Raw genomic sequence first — 24,050 nt, 5'->3', positions numbered from 1 at the left:
GGACTCAGCCGGGAACAGCCGCTCCTCCTCCTGGCATCTTTCATGCCTCAGCTCGTCTCTCTGTGGAGCGCTGGTGCCCCCCAACAGGTGGCATGCTCTCCTCTGGACTTGCCCTGACCTTGCACGTCTGTCATGGCTGCTCTCACGGCTGTGACAAGGACCAACCTATGTAGCCGTCCGAGCGCGTTTGTCCTGCTTGGTGACACCTCAGCTGTACTGGCCGTGGGTGACAGGTAGGGGAGCATTGGAACAATGCCACCCGTGGAAGCACTGGGGACGCAGAACACAGATGGGCTGGAGTTCTGGCAAAAGCAGATACATCTAGAGAACATTTTCCAGAAAGAAGAGGAGGGCAAGGAAGATTGTAAGGAGTTTGGGTCTCTGCTGTGAGATGTAATTCCTACCTGATTCCTCCTCTTCCTAAAGAATCTTCGGCAAAACTGCCCATTATTTTCAAAAGCTTTTGGATTCCATCGACAGATGAATGGCTAAAGAAGATGTGGCATATAAATATATATACAATGGAATACTACTCAGCCATCAGAAAGGATGAAATCTTACCATTTACACTGGTGTGGATGGAACTGGAGGGTATTATGCTGAGTGAAATAAGTCAATCAGAGAAAGACAGTTATCATATGACTTCACTTATATGTGGAATTTAAGAAACAGAGGATCATAGGGGAAGGGAGGGAAAAGTAAAATAAGATGAAAACAGAGAGGGAGATAAACCATAAGAGACTCTTAACTATAGGAAACAAACTGAGGATTGCTGGAGGGGAGGGGGTGGGGGATGGGGTAATTGGGTGATGGGCATTAAGGAGGGCGCGTGATGATGGGCACTGGGGCTTATATGCAACTGATGAATCACAGACCTCTACCTCTGAAACTAATGATGTACTATATGTTGATTAATTGAATTAAAAATTTAAAAAACCTGTTGGATTCAGGTTTTTTGTATCTTTACTGTAATACTGTGCTGATACGTGCCTTAGGTGGAATCAAGAAGGCCTATTTTCAAGGGGTTCTGGATACTCTGTCTTGACATTGTGTTAATTATTGCTGCTTCTCCAGTCACCTTAAACTTAGTGGCTAAAACAACAATAACTATTCTTTCTCTCTTATGGTTTCTAGGTCCGAAATTTGGATATGGCTCCATATCTGGGTGGTGCTGGCTTGGGGTTTCTCATTAAGCTGCAGTCAAGATGTCGGTCACCTGAAGGCCTGACGGGGCTGGAGGAGCCCAGGAGGAGGAGCAATGGCTTCCAACTTGGCTCCCTCACAGGGCTGCCAAGTTGACGCTGGGTTGGTGGGAGACTCCTGCTCCTCCTCACCTCAGCCTCTTCCAAGGTTGGGCGAGTGTCTAACACCGTCCTGGCTGGCTTCCCCCAGCGTAGGCCATTGGAGAAGGAGAAGCGGACAGAAGTGGCAGTGTCTTTTGTGACCTAGCTTTGGAAGTCACACATCATCACTTCTACCACATTCTGCTGACTAGGAAAAAATCACCAAGTCCTGCCCATACACAGGGGAATTTGACTCCACCTTTTGAAGGGAGGAGTGCCGATGATTCTTGAGGAGATTTTAAAATACTCCAAGTCAGAGTCTACGGGAGGCTGGGTACCCGTGTCCCGTACCGAGCAGATGCTCACTAAACGTCTGGTGAACTGGACCGACAGCCCTTCTTCCCCAAATGCCACTCTGAAGCTGAGCTGGGACTGAAGAGGCAGCCACGGCCCTGGGGCAGAACTGTGCTTGGGTCTCACTGCCTATACAGCGCTGTTCTGGGGCTCTGGCCTCTCTGGTTCATGCAGGGCAACCTTCCCTGGCCTGGGCCTCTGGCCCGTAGTGTCCTTCCTGCCCTGTGCACCCCTTGGGCCCCAGCCTCCTGCGTGTTCCCTCTGCAGTGCCTCACCGGTGGCCCTTCAGGGCTCCCGTCTGCAGTAAGAGGCCTGGATGGGCAGCCACTTCCACTCGGGTGATGTTTCCGGGCCTGGGTTCCTTCTGGAGAGAGACTGTTTTATTCCATGGTGACATGTAGGGGCAGGTCAAGGGGGTGGGAACCAGTGGCCCACAATGCCACCACAACATGGAAATGAATTAAACAAAGTCTTTTCCTGATGGTCTTTATAGGCCCATTTCAGCCACCAACACTTTGCTCCGACTGTTGCCCCCCCCAGCGCCCTTCCTTCTCCTCTCTGCCTGCAGACCCCCTCCCTGGGAGACAGTGTGGCTAGAGGAAAGCACACAGGCCTTCAGAACAAAAGCCGTAAAGTCAAGGTGCAGCTTTGCCGCAAGGCACTTCAATCGCCTTGGGCAAGCCAGCCCACGACCTTTCTCCCAGCCTCAATTTTTCTCATTTGTAAAATGGGGATATTATACCACTGCAGGGCTTATTCCAATACTTAAATGAGAAAACACGCAGGAGAGTGCTTTTCATAAACGGTTATATGTAAGAAATCATTATTTTTCCTTTCCATCCTCCAGAGCCCAGCTCCGACTCACATTTATGAACCCTTCCAGCAATTAAGTCTCAACCATACGTCTCTGTCTTTAATCTGGACACCCTCCACTTTGGCCTTTCCTTTGAGTTAGCCCGGTTTCTGGCAGTGAGGGTAAGGTCCGCAGGATGCGCGTATGTCTCCATGGCTGCACACAGCGCAGTGCTGGGTCCGCCCAGGGCTTGGAGCATCTGTGCCCACAGACCACGCCGCAGGCGTGCCGACCTTTGGGGGCCCGAAACAGAATTGTTCTCCATTTTCCATTCTTCTGTCTATGATCCTGTTGAGGCCCCTTTAGTGGAGACTGTGCCATTCTGTATAGTCGCTTTCCAGCTTCCACTTTGTTTCTAATGGCCTCTGCCTGATGTTCTTTTCAAAGAACTGCCTTTGAGAACTGCTTAGTCCACACTTGTAGTCAGCAGGCAAGTAAGTGCCTGGGAGTTGGCGCCCCCTCCAACCCCCAGCAGCCCTGAGTCCATGATCAGCTGGTGCAGGAGTCTGAGAGCTCTACTCCCTTGCCTTAGAGACCCAGCTGAAATTTACACTACAGAGCTCCCGGCAGGATCAGGCTGAACCTGGGACATTGCCTGAAATTGTACCTTGCTTCATCTTCCTTGTCCTGCTTCCCCAACTCCTTTCCGGCTTCCTAAGTACATCCTTTGCACACAAATCCTCAGCTCAGGCCTTGCTTCTGGGAAACCTAAGACATCCTCAGCCAGGCTCCCCATCAGAAAGAGCAAGGCAGCTCTGATGAGACATATGGGCCACGGTTCTTCAGAAAGGAAAGGCAGGCAAGAAAACCAAATGCCTTTTCCTCTTTGGGGGGGCTTTCTGATCACCACCAACACCACAACTGGGGGAGAAAAAAAAAAAGGTGATTAATTTTCAGTTTACCTTTTCTTTAACATAACAAACTTCCGCTTTTTGAGGCTTAATTGGATCTATTCTTGGATGTGACAAAAAGTTAGTGGGAGATGAAAGGGGCATATCAAGGAAAAAAAACATTCCAAGTGAATAATTTAAGATCACATCCATAATTAATGGCATTTGGCATGCTTCCCCTGGAAGCCTAATCATAGCTCGGAATGTGCTAATTAGAGCCGTTTGGTGCGAATCAGTCGGTGCAGGTGTGGAGAAGCCGGCTCAGCTCGGGCTCCCGCTCTGTTCCTTTCAGCCCCGGTGGAGGCGCGGTGGCTCCAGAGCCCCGGGCTGCCCAGGGCTTGAATAAAGAAATGATGGCATTCCATTTAGAAATGCCTTATGGTGTGAAATGAGTTTCTTTTCTTGTTGAAGAGGGGTCACTCTGTGTGTGTTTGATGGTGAGGCACAGCAGGTTGGCTGGGGAGGCTTTTTAAGTGAGTTTCCCCCTCTTTATGGAGGACAAGAGAATCCAACAGGGCCAGAGCAGGGAGGAGGGAAGCCAGGAGAGGGCTGGGGTCCCCCCCCCCAGCTCCTACACCCAACGCACAGGGGGATGGGCAAGATGACCCATCACAGACAGAGCCAGGTGCACCTCTGATCAGGTAAAGCACCAGGGCATCTTTGGTTTACTCTTCCAAGTCCAGTCTCCACTCCAGGAGGCTGAATCCAGGCGTTCAACCCCTGGGCTCCCTGCTGTCTGACTTCTGGTCGGATTTGGAGCTTGGAGGGAGGGTGGGAAGAGAGAGAACTCAAGTTACTCACTTTCCATCTCCCTCCTCCTTGCTGGGGTCTGCCTGAGTCCTAGAGCGAACATTTCAGTTCTTTGTGAGCAGCCTTCTCTGTCTTCGGGGGCTTGGTGAGTTGGGCTTCAGGCCGAGGGGCATACATCTCCTTCCTCCCAGCCTGCCTATCCTGTGCTCCATCTCTCCACCTCGTGGTTTCCCATCTGCCCACACATTTGTCAACAATCCCTTTATTAAACTCTCTTCAAATGACCCTCATTCAAGAGTGACATTTCTTCACAGCCCTGTCAGGACCCTGAAAAAGATTTATTTCATAAGAGTGATATTCTTTTTAGGGACACCTGGATGGCTCAGTCAGTTAAGCATCTGCCTTCGGCTCAGGTCATGATCCCAGGGTCCTAGGATTGAGTCCGCATCAAGCTCCCCGCTCAGCGGGAGCATGTTTCTCCCTCTGCCGCTCCCCCTACTTATGCTCTCTCTCTGACAAATAAATAAATAAAATCTTTATTAAAAAAAAAGGAATGATACTCTTTTTAAATGGAGCTCTCTCCCTTAAAAGCCAATATTTTGGCAAATATTCTCTTCCTTTTGAAGGAAAATCTTTATAAAATGCAGCCTTATTTCCCCACCATCTTAAAGAGAAGTGACTACACATGACTTAAAAGCTGCTCTAGATAACCCCTCCTCAACATCAGCTGTTGTACCGGGCGGGGCACTGCAGACTTTGGGGACCGTGACGGACTGAACTGAGTTGGAGCCCTAACCCAACGATGGGACTGCATTTGCAGATGGGGCCTTCAAGGAGGTAATGAAGGTTAAATGAGATCGTAATGGGAGGAGCCCTACGCCAGTAGGCCTGCTGTCCGTATGAGAACAGGAAGAGATGCCAGGGCTTTCTTTCTCCTCCCAGCACACAGAGGAAAGGCCCAGTGAGGACACAGTAAGAACATGGCCATTTGCAAGCCAGGAAGGGAGTTCTCACCAGGAAACACCCCTACCAGCACCCTGATCTTGGACTTCTAGCCTCCAGAACTATGAGAAAATAAATGTCAGTTTAAGCCACCTGGTCTATGGGTTTTTTTTTGTTTTTTGGGTTTTTTGTTTGTTTGTTTGTTTGCTTGTTTGTTTTGGCAGCCTGAGCACGGACTAATACAGAGACTCAGGAGCGTGTGACTGTTTGCCTGTGTCTGCTCCACTTGGATTTATAGCTACTCTGTCTTAGCTCTTTCCACCAGCTATTACCCTTGCTGCCAATAGTGCTATTACCTTTAACAGAGCCACCCTTACCTGCTTAAATCTTCTTTGCTGCTTACTAGTATGAAAATGGCATGTGAAGCCAAAAAAATCAAGTGTATTAGAATTGTGCATAAAGTAAGAGTTAACAGGTTCTGAGTGAGGGCCTAAATTGCTATTCCTTGAATACAGCACATATTTTAATGCATAGGCTTCAACATGAGGGTTTTTTAAATGCCCAGAAGCCCTGTTCTTCAGACTCTGGAATCCTTGTTACATTCTTGTACAGCTCAGGTTGCCGAATCGGTGGCATGAGAACAAATGGGGCGTCACAGACACTTCCTACTTTTCTTTTGTGAACCAACTGGTTAGAACACAAGGAAACTTGAAGTCTCATAAGAGCAGGTCTTACCTCACACCCAAGGATTGTTGGGCTTGAAAGGATGAGAAACGAGGCTTCTGTCCCCTTGTCATGCGCCCCCTGGTAAGGGGAGAGGACTGTGGCTTCATCCGTCCCAGTGGGTTCCCAGGGACTTCGATTAGCTCTCAGGCCGTGTATGAGCCATCCTTTGTCCCAGCCTGGACGGCACTGCCGTCCAATACGGGCCAATTTTATGAGGTGCTGCCCATGGAACTGTGTGCACGACTCCCCTCCAACCTCCTTGGCTTGTAATGCTCATTGGCAGAGACAGCTAATCGATAGTTGCTCCTCACCAGCCCCATAGATATCGACTCAGGGCTCGGGAAGACTTTATAAGGAGTCATCGGGGGGATTCCTTCAGTTCAAATTGAATTGTGGGCCATTAAATCTCTTTAGTAAAAGACTGCTCCTCATATCATATGCCAATGCTCCCTCTGAATTTTTAACCAGCTCCAGAGAGCAACTGCCTTTGCTAGAACCATCTCAGCAGGTCCCAGGATTTTTTTTCCCCTCCAGCAGATCTGGTTAATTGTTATGGATTTCCAGCAGGTAAAAGCACTTGGAGTTTGGAAAGAGCAGGCTTTGTTTTCTCTTCAAAAGAAAACCAATTCGGGTGGTTCTGTCTAGAGACACAGGAAAGAGTGAGGGAAGAAAGGAAGGAGAGGGGACAGCGAGAGGAGAGAGAATGGGACATGGGGTGCCTGCCATTCAGGACATCTCAGAGGAAACCCGATGTTGATCAGATGCCACTCGTGTGCACCCACACACATGCAGACCTACATGCACACACATACGTGCACAGACCAACAGTCACACGCATGTACAAGTGTATGCATGCACAGACCCCCACACGCACATAAACATGCATCCCACAGCCAGCTCCATCACTTAACTCACAACGGTGGATGAGTTATGGAACTTCTCCCAACCTTGGTGCCCACGTTTTATAAACCAGGAAGCAGTCCTTATATAACAGGGTCATGTGCAGAATAAATTAGTCCATGGGTGAAAATCCTTGGGCACAACTAGGTGGTAAACATCTGGTCCCCTGCCTGCAATCCTTGGTGAGGTCTGCCTTGGAATCAAAGATGGGAAGCATCTTTACAAGCCTCATTTTATCAAAGAGCACACTGAGGTCCCCCAAAAAGATGTGGTTTGTTCAAGGTCACTGAGTGAGTTAGTAACAGGCCAGGACTAGACCCCTCAGCCCCTTTTCGTTTTCTGTTCAATTGCCCCCATCAAGGAGAAGGGAGAGGCCCTGCTGGCCCCAACAAGATTCATTGTTTTTATTAACAACTCACATTTGTGTAACATTTTAGTCTTTTCAAAGAGCAGAGGCTAATTAAAAATTGCAGTCCTAAGAGAGGCTGCCCTGGACTTCTTGTGGGCACCTCTGCCCATCGTGAAGGGAAGGGAAGCCAGAGAACAGGCCTCATTTAATATGAAAATGTCACTTCCAGGTCTAACCTTCACAGGCTGGATGAGTGTCAGGGGGTCACTCAGGGACTGACTCAGGCTCCCCTGCCTGGCAACAGTTGTCGATTTCAGGAGAGGTGCCGTGCACTGTGGGGGCAGGTGCCAGGCCAGGCTGGGCACCAGAGCCCAGACTCAAAACAGTTAATTGGGCGTGTGAGACCACAGATGCCTGTGATCTCGTGGGCCTCATGCTTTAATAACATTTGAACATGTGCCACGAGTCAGGTACTATTATAAAGCTTTCTGTGTAATCACTCTTGCAATCTTCAGACAATTCTATGAAGTAGGGTCTGTCATTATGGCCATTTTACCAGTGAAGAGGCAAAATGAGCTTAAGTCACTGGCCCAAGCTCTAAGTCCTAGAAATGGGATCTGAATCCACATCCATCATCTACCCAATGATGCCACTGTCTTCATTTGGGGTCCCCCTGTGTGGCCCTGAGTCAAGGACTTGAGTGCAAATAGTTTATTTAGGAGAGATCCCAGGAAACACAAGAAGAGGAGTAGGGAAGGGAAGGAAGCCAATGTCATGTGCACTGAAGAGCTGACCACCAGCCAGAGGAGCTCTAGGAGCGAGTGCAAGCCCCGCATCTTGAACTTCTGTGCCCTGGCAATGAGGAAGTTGGGGCATGTATGCACCTACTCCCATCAAACATGGGTTGAGCTGTCCCTGAGATGTTCATTCCCCAGCTCTTCTTGTTCACCACGAACAGGAGAAAAGGTTCCAGAGGCCAAGTATTTTATAAAAATTTTATTTTATAAGAAAAATTAAAGCACCTACAGGCATTTGCAAGGTAGCTGGTGTACACCAGCGGGGATGGGGGTGGGCGCTGACTGTGTTCCTTCTGCCTGCCCCAACCTTCTGGATGGCAGAAGAGGACAGGGATCCTCACCTCCAGCTCAGAGATCAAAACAGGCAGAGCCATGGAAATATGTTATTCAAGTTCTGAAGCACCTGCTACATGGGGCCATGTCCCCTCTTCCCCTGGTTCCCAGCTTGCAGATGAGCCTCCTTGGCATCATTCCATGCACTTCCCCAAGTCCTAACACAGAACACACATGGTCAGGCCTGACCAGAGGTAAGTAAAGTTCAGGGATGAGACAGAGACCTCACCGGACTCAACAGCTTCACCTGTCCCACCCCTGCCCCCATCTTTGGCCTTGAAATGGTACCACAGATACCGGTGAGTTGAATCATGTGTATGTCTCCTTCCTCCCTCCCTCCCCCGGATTGGTGAGTTACTGCAAGGCAAGGAGTGCAAGTAGGAACAGGAAGGGACTGATGTCCCACCCCCAAAGTGACACTGGCCCCCAAGGTTGAGGCCTGCTGGATTAGAGTAGTAGCAATGAATATGCACATCCTCATTTGCTTGGACTTGCTGTAACTGGGCTGGTCCATTAGCTAAGTATTGGAAAATACCAATGGAACGTGGAGAAAAGTCAATACACATATGTAAAAGGCAATCATTACATTTAAAATGATTTCCCCCTCGAAGGCCTCAGGACACTGTCACCATCCAGGAAAGAAGTAGGCCTCTGCCAAGCCTGGAAACATTGGTCAGCAGGGGCAGCTGCACTGGCCTGCAGACCAGACTGGCCTTCTCCGTCCAGCCAGCAATGACTTGCCAGGTGGCCCCCGGAGGGACAGTGTGGCCGGGAAGACCAATCATGAGCCAGCAGGTTCACAGTGACTCCCGTGAAAGGGTCGGCCCTCCTTTTGACCTGCCAGAATTCATATTGTCTTTATTGCAAGCGCTCTGGGCAGCACGGAGACTCAAAAGAGTCTATGGCCTTGTGGAAACCCTGGTGGCCTCACCTATAGGTGAGGAGGGACAATGCCTCCCAGCGTAAGGATCAAAGCCTAGAAAGTCTCGGAAAGACACAATGCCTGGTGCTGGGTATTACTCTAACAGTCACTGTCTGAACTGTCCATCATCTGTCTCCCCATCTGGAAACTGTGCTCCATGAGGGGAGAGGGTGCGGTGCTGTCATCTTCCTTCCCACCCAGGCCACAGGACTTGGCACATAGTGGGTGCTTTGTAAGTAGTGGATGAATGAATGAGTGGATGAATTGTGACAACTCCCGATACATAGTAACTTCGGGCTTTCCTATGTAACATTGTAAACCTGGATTAGGTAAGACACCCTGTATTCTTGCCTTGGAACATCATCACACCCCTATTCATTAATATTTTCTAGAATCATAATCATATCTTTTTTTAAATTATTTATTTATTTATGTGTCAGAGAGAGAGCACAAGCAGGGGGAGCGGCAGAGGGACAGAGAGCAGGAGGCTCCCCATTGAGCAGGGAGCCTGAAACAGGGCCCATTCCCAGGACCCTGGGACCATGACCCAAGCTGAAGGCTGACGCTCAACCAACTGAGCCACCCAGGGGTCCCTAGAATCATAATCATTTCTTTTCTGGTGTATCTTCTATTAGAATGAAAGCTCCCTGGGGAGGTCCTGTCTCCCTTGTTGATGGTGTATCCCCAGGGCTAAGCCCTGTCCCCAAATTTGTGTCCAATGATGGACATAAGGGAGGAGGGGAGGAAGGGAGGGTGCTGGGGGAGAAGGGGAAAATGAATATAAAAAGTGGAGCTGCATCTTGGAAAATTGCAGGCACTTCATTGAGTCCAGACACTGGCTTTCCTTGCAGGGGGAGGGAGGGAGTCCTTGGCGTGGACTGGGGCAGGGGTGCAGCAGATCTGCAGGGATGAGTCCCTGAGCAGGTAGGCTGCCTCCTGCCCTGGCTGAGACTCTGTGAACCTCCCCGCTGCCCCAGCCCCCAGCCTAGCCTGCTGTCCCCGCAGCAACCTCTGATCTTTCCCAGGGAAGAGGGTCATGCTTCTGGGTCACCAGTGCTGTTAATGGGGAGGGATTTCATTCCCTCTGTGCAAAGGTCAGTCTCCTTGGGGCAAACCAGAGGGGACCAGGCAGCTTCTCAGGGGAGCTCTACCACCCAGCTCCCCAGGAGCCTGCTCCAGCTTTGCACACCTCCCGCTGTCCTTGGAAAAGGCACAGAACGTCCCTGTTTGTCGCTTAGTAAAAAGCAGTGGTTTCCACTTTGTAATTAGGATTACTCTGCTTGCAGCATGATGTTCCTTTTAATCACCAAAGGGTAAGCTCAGCCAGCATCATGCAACCTGTTCATCCTCATACACACAGCGGCAGGAGGGAAGAGGACAGCAGGAAACAGGGATGAGCAGGGGACCAATTCAGCCAAAAGAGGTGAGACAGAGACTGGGAGACAGCATGCTTCCTGGAAGAGAATGGCCATTTCTGGAGCAGGAAGGAGACTGCAACAGTGCCATGAAGGGGTAGAGGGCCTGAGGGGCGGCAGCTGCTGAGCTGGAGCAAGAAAAAGAGAAGCTCCTAATAACTGCACTTAAGGAGCCCCAGTCTGAGGGGGGAGACACAGCCCTGCCCTCAGGGAGCCCAGTCTGAGGGGGGGAGACATAGTCCTGCCCTCAGGGAGCCCCAGTCTGAGGGGGAGACACAGCCCTGCCTCAGGGAGCCCCAGTCTGAGGGGGAGACACAGCCCTGCCTCAGGGAGCCCCAGTCTGAGAGGGGAGACACAGCCCTGCCCTCAGGGAGCCCCAGTCTGAGGGGGACACACAGCCCTGCCCTCAGGGACCCCAGTCTGAGGGGGAAACACAGCCCTGCCCTCAGGGAGCCCCAGTCTGAGGGGGGAGACACAGCCCTGTCTCAAAGGAGACATTGTATTAACGCTCTCAGAAAGTTAGAAGAGTAGTGGAGGAGCTGCTAGATGTTGGGGTAAGGCAGAAAGCTCTCTATCCCATAATGGAAACACAGTCTTAGCTGTCAGCAATTCTCAGTCTGGTGAGAAAGACAGATCCTTTGATCAGGAGATCCCCAGACTAATGACAGGAATTATACTCCAGGAACCTGCTACCGTGTGTCAAGCAACACGTTAGAAGCATCCACTACTCAGTGTACCGTGTGGTGTATCAGGGCCTCATGCTGCAAAACTCCAGGGGTGTCACCCATCCGAACACAATGAGGGTGTGTCCTGATGGTGTACAACACACGGCCAGTATGTAAGCACAGCTAGTGCCGAATTACAGATCAGACAGTGGGAACACGGGGAGGCTAAGCCCAGGGACTCACTGCTGAAAAGTGGCAGAACCAGGATTTCAACGTGGGTTTCTGAATTTGGGTCAAGGGCTTCTTGGGCGGTTCCTGATCTGGGGGCGGGGGGGGCGAGGTGGAAAAGAGAGAGAGAGAGAGCAAGGTTTCCATGTATATCCTGTGTCTTGGCCCAGGTGCTGGACAGCAGTCTGAGGGGATGGCTCATCTGTGGGCAGCTTAGTGGTCCCTGTAAGTAGAAGGAATGGAGAAGGGGAAATGAACTTGGAACAGGGAGAGCCACTCCAAGTTTGTGTTGTGGGACTGGCCAGCCCTGGGAGTAGCAGTCACTTGATCCCAGCGGGACGTCTCAGGAACTTCGTGGAACAAAGTGTCTTAGTGCTCTACACCCAGGATTATGAAAGGCAAAAAAATTCTCTACTGCTGACACTGCTCTCGGCCAAGGGCGACCCACACTTTTTGGTTGCAGGCACCTGAGCACCCACCAAGTGCCCACAGGAGACCCATGCTGTCACCTGTTAGCCCCTAAGACCTGACTTTTACTGTCTACCTGCTTCTACTCACTGACCTGTGTCCCACATTTTTTCCTTAAACTTGGCTTTCCAGTTTATCTCTTCACTCAGTGAAAAGACCCAACGGGCATAACATCCCCTGATGGAAACTGAAAGGATCCCTCCAGCAAGAACCACTGCCTGGAGGAAGAGCTCCGGTGGCCCAGACCCCCCAGACCAGTTTGAACTCAAACCCCAACTCATGCCTGCACAGATGGACCACAGAGTGACCATGGAGTACCCGACAGTTACCTTTACTTCATTATAATACTAAATGTAATACTAAAGTCTCCGCCCAAGATAGAGCACAAGCCTCAGTTACATCACATACAATGTGTGTATAGGCATGTTTCCTTAAGGCACCTGTGCAACCTTCTGCCCGCCTCCACATACGATGACAAGGCTCCCCCACCTAAAAATTCACCCTAACCCTAAACAGAAGGACCCCATCCCACCCTTGCTCCAGGAGTCTTTGGACTTTGGAAGTTATTCCCCGTGGTGTCCTTATTTGCTGCAAATAAAGTTTCCTTTGTGGGACAACTCACCTGATAGAGTTTCTATCTGTGACTCACCAAGGAGCGAACTCACGTGAGTTCGGTTACAATGCTGCAGCATCAGATGAAGCCCTGGGCAGGAAGTAAGAGACAAGAAGTGCCCGAAGCTGGTCCAAGCCTGCCTGGAACCCCAAGCAGCAGCTGGAGGCAGGGGTGGCACCCAGCAGAGGCAAGTGATGCAGGAACAGCGTCTGGGGCACCCCCTGGCTGGCGGACCTCCGGGAAGCAGAGGCTGAGGAGTTGGGAATGCAAAAGCCTTAATGGGAAGTAGCCTTCGAGAAGGAAAAATTGGGCTTGAGGAGGCCGACTGAGCACGGGGAGTCTGCTGTTGGAGCTAGAGCCCACAAGGATCTAGTCTCCTAGTCCCTAACAACCATCTGAGATTCTGTGATGGACACATAGCAGAGTCCCCTAGGCCCAAATCAGATGCAGGGGTGGAAATTTCCAGCTCAACTCTGCCATCCTTGGTTAGGAAGGATTCTGATGTGTAGTAAATACTGCTAGATGTCCTCAGTATCTCTATCCTCTATCTTCCTTCCTTCCCTAATTTTTTGCTAGGCACATGGACTCCTGGAATAAAATCTATATCCCCATCCTATCCTGCAAGTAGGTGTGGCCATTTGACTAAATTCTAGCCAATAGGACATAAGCTAAAGCAGTGTAGACAACTCTTTGGAAGTGTCCTTAAAAGGAGGAGTGCCCTGCTCTTTCTCATTTCCTCTACTTTGCTGGCTGGAATGTGGAAGAGATGGCTGGAGCTCTAGCAGCCACTATGTGTGTGAATCACATAGTGAACACTATGTGCTGAGGAGGGTGAAGGAACAAGAAAAAATGATGTGTCTCAGATGCATACAGTGCTGCCATACCAGCCCCGGGCTGTCTACCTCTGCCTATTGATTGTGAGGCAGAAACAAACTTCTATCTTGCTTATGTGACCATTTTCTGTAATTATTTACATATGTATCTATCTCCCTAGTGCTGGGGGTTCAGGGAGGGCCGGGACCTGACAAGACTTATTTATCTTTGTGGTTTTGCACGCAGCAGGGAGGCTGTCAAAGAGTAGGCATTTAGTGGTTATTGAATGAATAAATGAGTGACCGACCTTCATTTCCACCTGACCCCTGGAACAATCACCTAACAGTTTCCCTTCTGGTTCCATCTTGAGAGGGCAGAATGGAGTCCTAAGCTGGAGGCCCAGGGTCCAAGCAACCAACTTGGGCCACACCCTGAGCCACTCAGTTCTACTACTCTGAAGGCCCAGGGGAAAAGTTGGAAGCCACAACCACAGGTGGGGAGCCCTCCAGAGGTACATGTCCCAGTGAGCAGTGGCTTGCCACAACTGGCCAAGGGAGTGTTATCTAGAAGGACTTGTGGCTCTTGACCTTGCCATGGTCTCTTCCCTTCTGGCCTTTGTACACACAGTTCCCTCTGCCAGGCATGCTTTCCCCCTTCCCAGCCACCCTGTTTTGCTTACCTGGATCACTCCTTTTCTCCCAGATTTCAACAAAGAAGACACTTCTTCTTGGAAACCTTTCCTGAAGCTTCACCCCCTGGTGAGTGCTCCCTAGGCTGTGCTTGCCCCACCTAGAAGCTCTTTCCACACTGGATCCAGACCTCTGTGAGGTCCAGGACTACATCCCCTCTACCCCGAGCCTGGTAGAGGCAGGTGCTCAGTGAAGGCTTATTGAATTGCCTCTGACCAGCCCACAGGAGCAGAGCTTGAGATGTGGGGTAGTTTTCAAAGGATCTGACAAGTGAGTGCCAGCCATGGATCCCAGCCCTGTGCCTCCCACCTGCTCATCGGCCCCTCGCCCATTTTCTGGCTCCCCTTCTCTCTCCCCCAGCTCCTTCAGCAATGACCGGGCAGGACTGAGTGTTTTCTGTTCTCAGTGACCTGTGACCAAAGCCACTGCAGCTAATTAGCACTGGGCTGTGTGCTTGACCCCTGCCCCCGGCTGGCGCACACCACCCCTGCTCATTCGCATTAATGGGCTCTGCGCTCACCTGGCAACCTCCAACCTCTCTCCCTTCACATGATTTAGCTTTGAGCCTGAGGGTTTCTTTCTGGTTTGCTTCACTTTGTAATTAACACTTCCTTCTGGCTGTTCTCCTCCCCCTCCACGGACTGTGTATGATGCCAGACTGGGTCCCCCACAGACAAGCTGAGGCAGTCATGGGCCCCACTTCGGGGGAAACTTCAGTCAGGGCTGACACACTGGCACGGGTGCGGGGGGCAAGGACAGGGCACAGGGATGCCCAAAGGGGGAGGAACCTCAGAGACCATCTGGCCCCATATCTACCCCCTGTGCAGGGCAAAGACTGAGCTGAGAGAGGGTGAGCAGGCTGTCCGGATCACCCAGTGATCTAAAATGTCTTAGCCTGGGTTCCTCCCAAAATAAACAAAGTCTGAAACAGGATTTTGGATATGGGTAGTGTATTTGGGGAAGGAACAGGAACAGGGGGGAGGGAAGAATGAAAGAAGGAGAGCACACGGATACAAGTGTGACTTATCAACACCAGGCACCTTCTGACTGCTTTGGAAATGTCTACCCAACATGGTGGCGGAAGGAGGGACTATGGATCCTTCCGCTCCTGGTCGCTGCTGGGCAATGGCCACTTCCCGCCGTGTGGGTGTTGACATCCTTACACTTCTGGGTCGTGCCTATGTCTGTGGCTGAACAGGCTCCTGCAGGCAGCCACTACCAGGATGTGGGGAGAAACAGAGCAGCCCAGGCAAGGTGTTGTCAGAGGACGGCATGGGTAGCCAGCGTCCACAGCAATGGTCTCAAAGCAAAGTTGGGCCAAGGGGCCAGGCACACACGGGCTCTGATGTAACCGAGTCGTGAAATGGCAAGAAAGCATGTCCAGTTGTGTCCGTTAGGAACGTACTGGGCAGCAATGATCAGAAAACCCACTGCCGAAAGAGAAAGAGAGGTTTTTTCCTCTCATGATAAGAATCCAGAGGTACATAGCTGCCGGTACAGGTTCAAGGATGTCAGCACGAAAGCCAGATTTTCTTAAGTCTTTTCCTTTGGAGCACAAGATGGCTGCTGCAGTCCCAGCCATCATATTTGCACGTCAAGCAGGAAGAAGGTAGAAGCACGGTGGAGGGGAGAGGGGCAGCATCTTTATCAGGTCAGCAAACGCTGTCCCCGCAAGGCCTCCAGCACATATCTACTGCAACTCACGGGCTAGAACGGTTGTTGCTTAGGTGACAATGTCGGGAAGGAGCAAAGGGGTTGGAATGAGGGCTGGGGAAGCCAACCTGTGCTGTCTACCTCGCAGACACGGCCTCATGTTCTTCTTTGTGGAGCAGCTTGCTTACTTCCCCTCCCCCACCACATGCTTCCTTCCTAACTCATGGCCACCTGGGTGGCTCAGGTCTTCGGGACCATTTAGGCTGAATGTTGGGCTTTTCACGGAGACCAGACAGATGAGGAGGGATGGAGAGTAATCACGAGCTTCACCCTTTGAAAGAAGCAGCCCCGTGGTGCAGAGGAGGAGAGCATCATCTGCTTTTATCCATAACTGAGTACTGGCCACAACGGGGAAGGGTGTATTTTGAGGCTGCTTGCTCCACAACCCTTTTCTGGCCAGGGGGTGGTTGCATCCCATGATTGGCCTAGAGACAGGTGCCAATGAGAGAACTGGAATCTGGGTCATCCCCTGAGCAGACATAGGGACGCCGGGTAGCATGGGGTCCCTGCCATCTGTGCGCCCTGACCCAGCCACCATCCTTCCCCGGGCTTTGGTTAAGTTCCAAGTCCCTAGTGGTTCTCCAGGTATTGGTGAGCGTTGCTCCCCAGGCCTGCTATTTCCCCAGCATTCGGGCCACCACGTGGGTGAGCAGCGCAGAATCCAGCTGCCAGAGAACCTCCTCGGGCATACAAATGCAAGGGTTGCCAGTTGGGAGTTAATCCAGAAGTGGGTCAAAGGTCAAAGTCACGGACATGGGGTGGAGCACCAGCAGCGGCTGCTATAGGCAAGTGGGATGCCCCAGCTGGAGGGGCCAGAAGCCATCCTGCCAGTAGGCTGCTACCAGCATTGTGATGGAATGATTTTTCTTGTTTGGAACAATCACTCTTTGTAGGATGTTGGCATCCCTGTCCCCCCCACTCAGGCCCATCACACCTCCTAGTCGCTGTGACAACCCAAAGCGCCCCCCACAGGTTTCTCAACACCCTCCCTACATTCAATGAAGAATGACAGATCCAGTCCAACCTCTTCATTTTCCAGGTGAAGACAGGTGACTTATCCCACAACACACGCTGGCACTGAGAGGCTGAGCCAGGCCTGGAGGTCAAGTTTCCTGAGTCCTTACACTTGCTTCTTCCCAACAAGATTGGGAGGGTTCAGTACTTACTCAACCCTGTATGAGTCAGAAATGATTTAAATGTTCTCACTGAGCTCCAGGCCCAGGGTCCCCTTACCACCTTCTAATCCCTGGTGTCCTCCTGCGGGGGCCCAGGTCTCTCCTGCTTATTCCAGCCCCCCCCAGGGCAAGCAGTGGCACCCTGTTGACGACCGCCTCTGTGGGAGGGGAAGGCTGGTGGCAGCCAGGTGGCCGGGCACAGACTGTCGCTGGATGGGACTCCACGCTCCAGCACCCTTTGCCCAGTGCCCTTCCCCGCAGCTGACAAGGGCCCACAGCTGCAGAGATGATAACAAGGCCCTTGAGTATAGAACATAACACTCCAGGGGCGCTGCCCGGTAGTCCTGTCCTTGTTGCTGCCTCTGGGCCATGCATCTGCTGCCCACCCCAGACACCTGCAGCCAGCCTCCCGGCTGCTCTCCACCCTCCAAGCCCCTGGCTCCTCAGTGATTGGCGCCCGCCCCCCCTCAGGCCTGGCACAGACTCCTGGCACCAGGTGTCATGTGAGTACCACGCCAGCCTCGGAAATGATGGAGTGCCTGGTTCCCCGACTTGCCTCCAGCCAGAATCCTCCTGGCCGGGCTCCCTCTGCTCTCTTCTAAGGGCTGGGACCAGATGGCGAATTATCGGGGCTGATTTACAGCGACAGCTAAGTTGGCCGAGGATGAGGCCTGGATGCCAATGGGCACTGCCTGAGGAGGGGTCTGCGGAGCCTGGGCAGGGTATGGATGGGAACCCCAGCAGGGAGGGGGAAGACGTGTCCCAAGGAGAGAAAGTGGGACAAAGAGGGCAGGAAAAGCACAGGGCCGTGAGGGCAGAGGGAGGCCGGGGGGTGGGGGAGCAGAGGGAAGAACCAAGTAGAGCCCACATTTACCAATTGCTCTCCATACGCCAGGCTCCCCATCTTCTTGTGGGGCTTTGCTGTCCAATATGGGAGCCACTAGCCACACATGGTACTTCAAGTTAGGATAGAAATTAGTTATAATTAACTATAATTAAAAAGTCAATCCCTTAGTCACATGAGCCACATTTCAAATGCTCAATAGCCACACATTGCTGGTGGCCACTGCACGGGACGGTGCAGATACATTCCTGTTGTTGGAGGAAGTTCTACTGGACAGGCTGACAGTGGGAAGGCAGAGAGGATAGCTGACCCCTTCCATGTTGCTGACATCCATGTATTTCTCTACGTGCATCTATCAGGCACTGTGCTAAGAATTCCACATATATTAATTCATGTATATCAACCCTGGATGGCAGATATTTATGTCGGAGGTCAGCAAACATTTCCTGTAGAGAACCAGATAGTAAATATTGTAAGCTTTCATGGTGCAGACTTCGCAGGCCATATAGTCGGTCACAACCGCTCAACTCCGCCATAGTAGTAAGGAAGCATCCGTAGACGATACGTAAGTGAATGGGCAAGGCTGTATTTCAATAAAACTCTATTTGTAAACACTGAAACTTTCTACTTCATATAATTTCCACACATCACAAAATATCCTTCTTTTGATTTTTTTTCCCCAACCATTTAAAAACATAAAGCCAGTCTTAACTTGCTGGCTGATCAAAAACAGGCAGTGGGGTGGATTTGGCTCATGGCCCTGATTTATATCAGCTCCATTGCACAGATGTGGAAACGGAGGCAGAGGGAGACCAGAGGCTGTCAGACGTCTCACAGCTAGAAATGGCAGAGCTGAGATCTGCTCCTGGGGAGTCAGGCTCCGGAACCTAGGCCTAACCTCTTGACCCATCAGTAAACGATGTAATTTCAGGTGGTGATAACTGCTCTGAAGAAACTACTAGGGTGATATGGTGGAGGGTGGTGGTCATCCGCAGCTGATGAACAGAGAATATTTTACTGAGGAGATGCCTTTTGACCTGGGCCAGGAATGACGAGAAGGATCCAGCCATGGGGCCAGCCAAGAGATGCACATTCTAGGAGCAGAGGGGACAGCAAGTGCAGTGTCAAAGCAAACACGTCAAAGGATGTGGGAAGATTTGGTAAAATGAGGATAGGTGACTAACCAATGGGATGCAGACATGTGGAGGTCAATGATGACCTTGAAAAAAGCAACTTCCGTAGATCATGGAACTAGAAGTTTCTAAGGCATTACCTTGTTGGTTACCTTGGGACAAGAGCAGGGCAAGGGTAAAGGAGGGGGATGATGGAGAGTGGCAAGAATTAGGTACAGTCCAACCTTGTGATATTTTGACCCCTAGAGGGGCAAGGCTCCCTGGAGGAGTGGCATCCAGGAGCTCCTGAACTCAGTTCCCAGTGTTGCCTGAGATGCTACCTACCTTCCTGAAACCTCCACTGACCTTCATCTCTCCCTCCACACCCACCCCCCGCCTGAGGGCAAGGCCAGCATGACTGGGCTGCCCATGACTGCTGACACATGAGCCCTCTGTATTCTGGCAGATACAGTTCCAGAAGGAACCTTGTCTGTCTGCCCTCCCCCACCACTCCACCCTCACCAGTGCTGCCTCCAGGGGAACTTTCTCGCCTACAGTGGTTGGGGTGGGGTCACACCTGTGTCCGGCCGGCTGGCTGTGTTACAGGCTGTGTTCCTGGTTGTGTGTAGTCATCCAGCTGTGGGGCCGGCTCCCTGCCCAGAGGCCAGGGCACGGTGGATCATGTGCAAGGCTTTGGGTCATCCCGAACACCAGGGAGAAGGGTCAAGGGTCACCTCCTTCATTCTTCAGGAGGAGCAATTGACCAAATCACAAGATCAAGGGCAGGAGGTCACAAAGGTCTCTCCCCCTTTCAAACACCGGAGAGCAGAATACCTAGAGCAGGAGTCAGCAAACCACCTGTGAAGGGTCACACAGGAAATAATTTAGGTCTTGCGATCCATGTGATCTCTGTCTCAACTACTTAACTCCGCTGTTTTGGCTTGAAAGCTGCCCTAGACATGACATAAAACTTTATTTGCCATGTCAGGCAGTGGGCTGCAGGCTGCCAACAGTCAAGGAGCTGGGGCAGGTGGAATCCCAGGAGAAGGGGATGGGCACTGGGCTTGAGCAGAGAGGACCAGAGGGTCTGGGAAGGACCCCACACTGAGCACTAGTGACAGGGAAATCATAATGCCCCCCAGGCTCTGGCCACAGCCCTCTGAAGGAAGTGACAGTGTGAACAGGGTTTTTAGCAGGTATTGGAGAGTCTGAGAACAGGCAGGGTGGGTGGGAGCATGTGTGTGTGTGTGTGTGTGTGTGTGTGTGTGTGTGTGTGTGAGGGGCCAGTAGGAGGGGCTGGGGGACAAGGACAGAGGACACATGGGGCTACCCTGCCGAGCCACTTCCCCCATGAGCTGCAACAATCCTGTATTTGGTGTGGTCTGAGTCACTGTAGGCTTCCTACATAGGACTAAGCATATCTATTACCCCTTCCACTTGCCCAAACTCCATTGAAGTGACAGTTAAGAAGTTCCAAAGGGAGTACACCTATTAACTGCTGAGAACAGGAGGGAGCCATCAGAGGACCAGAGGTCTGGGTGGAAAATAGGGAGCAAATGACTCAGATAAGGAGAGACTCCAACACAGGGGACCACCACCCCAAACTCACCATGACTTGGGGGGGTGGCAGGGGTGGGAGAGACCCCTTCCTTTGTAGTCTACAAATATGGGGCAGAGGTAGAAGGCAGGCCAAAGTCAAGGTGATTAATTAGGAGACTGTCCATAGAAGAGCTGTGCCAGTCAGCTGCTCCCTGGACCACGCATGGAATGACCACAGGAGTGGTGTTCAGCACTGGGCTGAAACCAGGAAGGCACAATCTGCAGAAACTGAATGATCCCCTGATGATGGCTGGAGCTGTAGGTGAGTGACCACTCCACAATCACAATCACGCCTTCCTTCACTTGTCAGTATGCACCCCTAGTTCATCCTGTGCACATCCACAGAGCTTACAGGGGAAGCCTCTCATTCAGGACATTTGGTTCTCATTTTATCATTCTGTGTTGCCGGAATTTTTTTTTAAGATTTTATTTATTTAATTGAGAGAGAGAGAGTGAGCATGAGCAGGGGAGGGGGAGGGGCAGAGGGAGAAGGAGAAGCAGGCTCCCCACTGAACAGGGAGCCCTGACTCAGGGCTTGATCCCAGGACCCTGGGATCATGACCTGAGCAAAAAGGCAGATGCTTAACTGAGCCACCCAGGCACCCCTAGAATTTTTTTTTACTACAAGCATGTATTACATTAAAAAAATTTAAGATAAACTAAGACTAAAATATGTCATATTTATAAAATATTATTCATATTTTATAAAAAGTATTTATAAATCATAAAAGCAATGCTATAGAAAATGGGCAAAGAATCTGAACAGGCAATTGGTAGAAAACAAAAGGCCAGTGTGTCAGACAGGGTCCAGGCAGAACACAGAGGTCACTCCCTGATGGTTCAAATGATGACAATGATGTAAAGGATCAGCAGGGTTAGGGGATGGCGAAGCCCCTTAGAAGCCGGCCACAGCAGGAGGCTTGTCACCACTCAAGGGCTAAAGAGGCCAGGGGAGGAGGAAAGTGTTCCTTGGGTCCTGTGAGAGTCAGAGCCTATGGAGGGGCTACCCTGTGGAACCACAGCTTTAGAACAATGTCAACACTATAGACGGGGGCTGACACTGGGAAGAAATACCACAACCTCTCTCTCCAAACTCCTCACCCAGCATTCCAGAAATCTATTCCACAGGCAAACTCACATATGCACAGAAAATATGAGGAGTAATGTCTTCATTATAGCATTCTTTATAACAAAAAAAACTGGAAATAATATTAATGTCCATCAATACTAGCAATGACGATGTTGGTAAAGATTATGATAGCTAATAGTTGTGCGTGTGCGGTTATCTTGTGCCATGACTGATTTTCAGTCATTTACATGTATTATCTCATTTAATCTCACAATAATCCTATGTAACAAGTACAACTATAATCTCCATTTTACAGATGAGTAAATTGACCATCAATAGCGAATAGTGAAATTATGACATAGTCGTACTATGGAACACTGTCTAGCCATTTAAAAAAAGGAAATAGGTCCAAATATATGAATCTGGAAAGACACACATTGCTAAGAAAAGAAAGATCATGGAAATATTTTCACAGTGTAATCTCTTTTATATTTTTATAATAGCAACTGTGTGTGTGTGTGTGTGTGTGTGTGTGTGTGTGTGTTGTGTGAAAAGGTCCAGAAGGACACACTTGACAAATAAGGACGGTCAGCTCTGGGGAGGGAGGAGACTACTGGGGATTGAAAAGTGTTTCATTTTTATATTACATATAATCAGAATGGACTCACATATTATGTACAGAAAATATGAAAGAATAAACGAGAAGTAAAAGAATATAGAAGAATGAGTCCCCCTGTTGAAACTGGGATTTCAACCAAGCAGGCTCTGGGTCCAGTGCTGCCTCTTCCTAGCTGTGTGTTCTTGGATGTGTTGCTGCTCGAAGCTCAGTCTTTTCATCTGCAAAAAGGGGAATACTGACCATCATACCCAGCTCCTGAAGCTGGCTTGTGGAGTGGGTGGAAGAATGCACCCTGATCATGTGGCTGGTGAAGAACGCCCTGCAGACACTCAGCAGGTGCCAGCTCAGTGACTGCTGAGCTTCCAAGCCCTGGGCAGGGTATGCGATGTGGTGGGCAGGTGGGGACTGGATGGGCCACTTCCGGCCCTCAGGGTTCCCTAGAGTCCATGGGACCCTGTCCTCCCTGCCCTAACAGAGCTCAAAACCCAGAATTCAGTTTGACCCAACCTTTGTGGATCCAGACACATCCTCTGTGTTTGGCTACTCATTTTGAAAGAAGGTGGCCTGAAGAATCATGTCCCTTGGATCTGTAGCCATTTTCCCTGATCAGAGCTTGGGACAGAGGCTGTGGCCATTTGGGGGAAACATGAGTCAGAGAATCCGCGTATACACCTCTATGGCTTTCTAGACCTTAACAGGAATTATTTACAGAGTGTTGCCAAACCACTTTCTGAATGCCTATTTTCAAAAGCTCGTTTGCAATTAGCACGTTGAGTGTTGATATGGAACTAAATGCTGCCCGAGAGAAGCCGGAACTCTCAGTTTATTCAAAGGGTAATCTTCATCTAATGCTATCTGACATGAAACTGAATTTTACAGCTCCAAGGACTGTATTGGCTAAAAAAAAAAAAAAAAAAAAAGTATATATATTTAAAGTCTGGAAAGATAAACACCAAACTTGTACCAGTAGTTACCTCTGGGGAGTCTGTTGTGTGTGGGAGGGTGGGTAGGGCATATACGGGGGGGGCAGATAAGGGGCGACATTTATATTTTACTCCAAATGTTGATGCAGTGCTCAATTCTGTTATGATGAGGATGTTCTCAGATATTTCTTGTGGAAAAAAAATTTAATGAAGTAAGAAAAAAAAAAAAGGCAGAATGCACCAAACCGTGTTGTACAGTGGAATAAACAAGATCATAGATATGAAGATGTGCCTCATCCTTTCTAGACATAAAAGTAATTACTGTTTGCCGAGTCCTGATGAGGTGCCAGGTGCGATTAGACATATTATCTTATTAAGTTGACCAGATGACCGTACCAGGTAAGTATTATTTGCCCCCTTTCCACAAGATGAGAGCCAGGGTACAGGTGGAAATACATCCTAAGTCCTCAGCCCATGCATTGAAAGGTTAGTGAAATCACAGAGCAGTGCAAAATGGAATTTTCCTCCCAGAGAAAAGAAGAACCTCTCTGGGGAGGATCTGCCCTCCCTACCTGGGGATCCTCAGAGAGAACCTTGTATCATCTGTTCACATGTTACTGGGGAGCAGAATGCCAGGAAAATTGGAAACCCTGCGATTCTGTCTCACTGGAATGAGTCTGGGAGGGTAATCCAGCCTCTCAATGGAAGGGAACCGAGGTAGGTCCCTGGTGCCGAGGGGAGCAAGCCACCTTATCCCTTCTCAGTGGACCCTCAGGGAAGACCCCAAACAGGGGTGTTGGCAGTTTTGCCACCAAGAACTGTCCTGCAGCTACTGCCCAAAGGAAAACAGGGGCGGGGAGGTCTGAGCAGGTCCCCATCACCCCAGAATCGTGGCAGGCAACCAGCGAGCTCATAGCTGCCTCTCCTGATGCTAAGATGAATTTATAGGCACAGCTAGCCAGCCATAAACCACACACAGTTACTCCTCATTGCCTGGCTGTACCGA

Source organism: Halichoerus grypus, chromosome 9 (assembly GCF_964656455.1).
Source record: "Halichoerus grypus chromosome 9, mHalGry1.hap1.1, whole genome shotgun sequence".
Classification (NCBI taxonomy): Eukaryota; Metazoa; Chordata; class Mammalia; order Carnivora; family Phocidae; genus Halichoerus; species Halichoerus grypus.
This window is presented reverse-complemented; position numbering follows the sequence as displayed.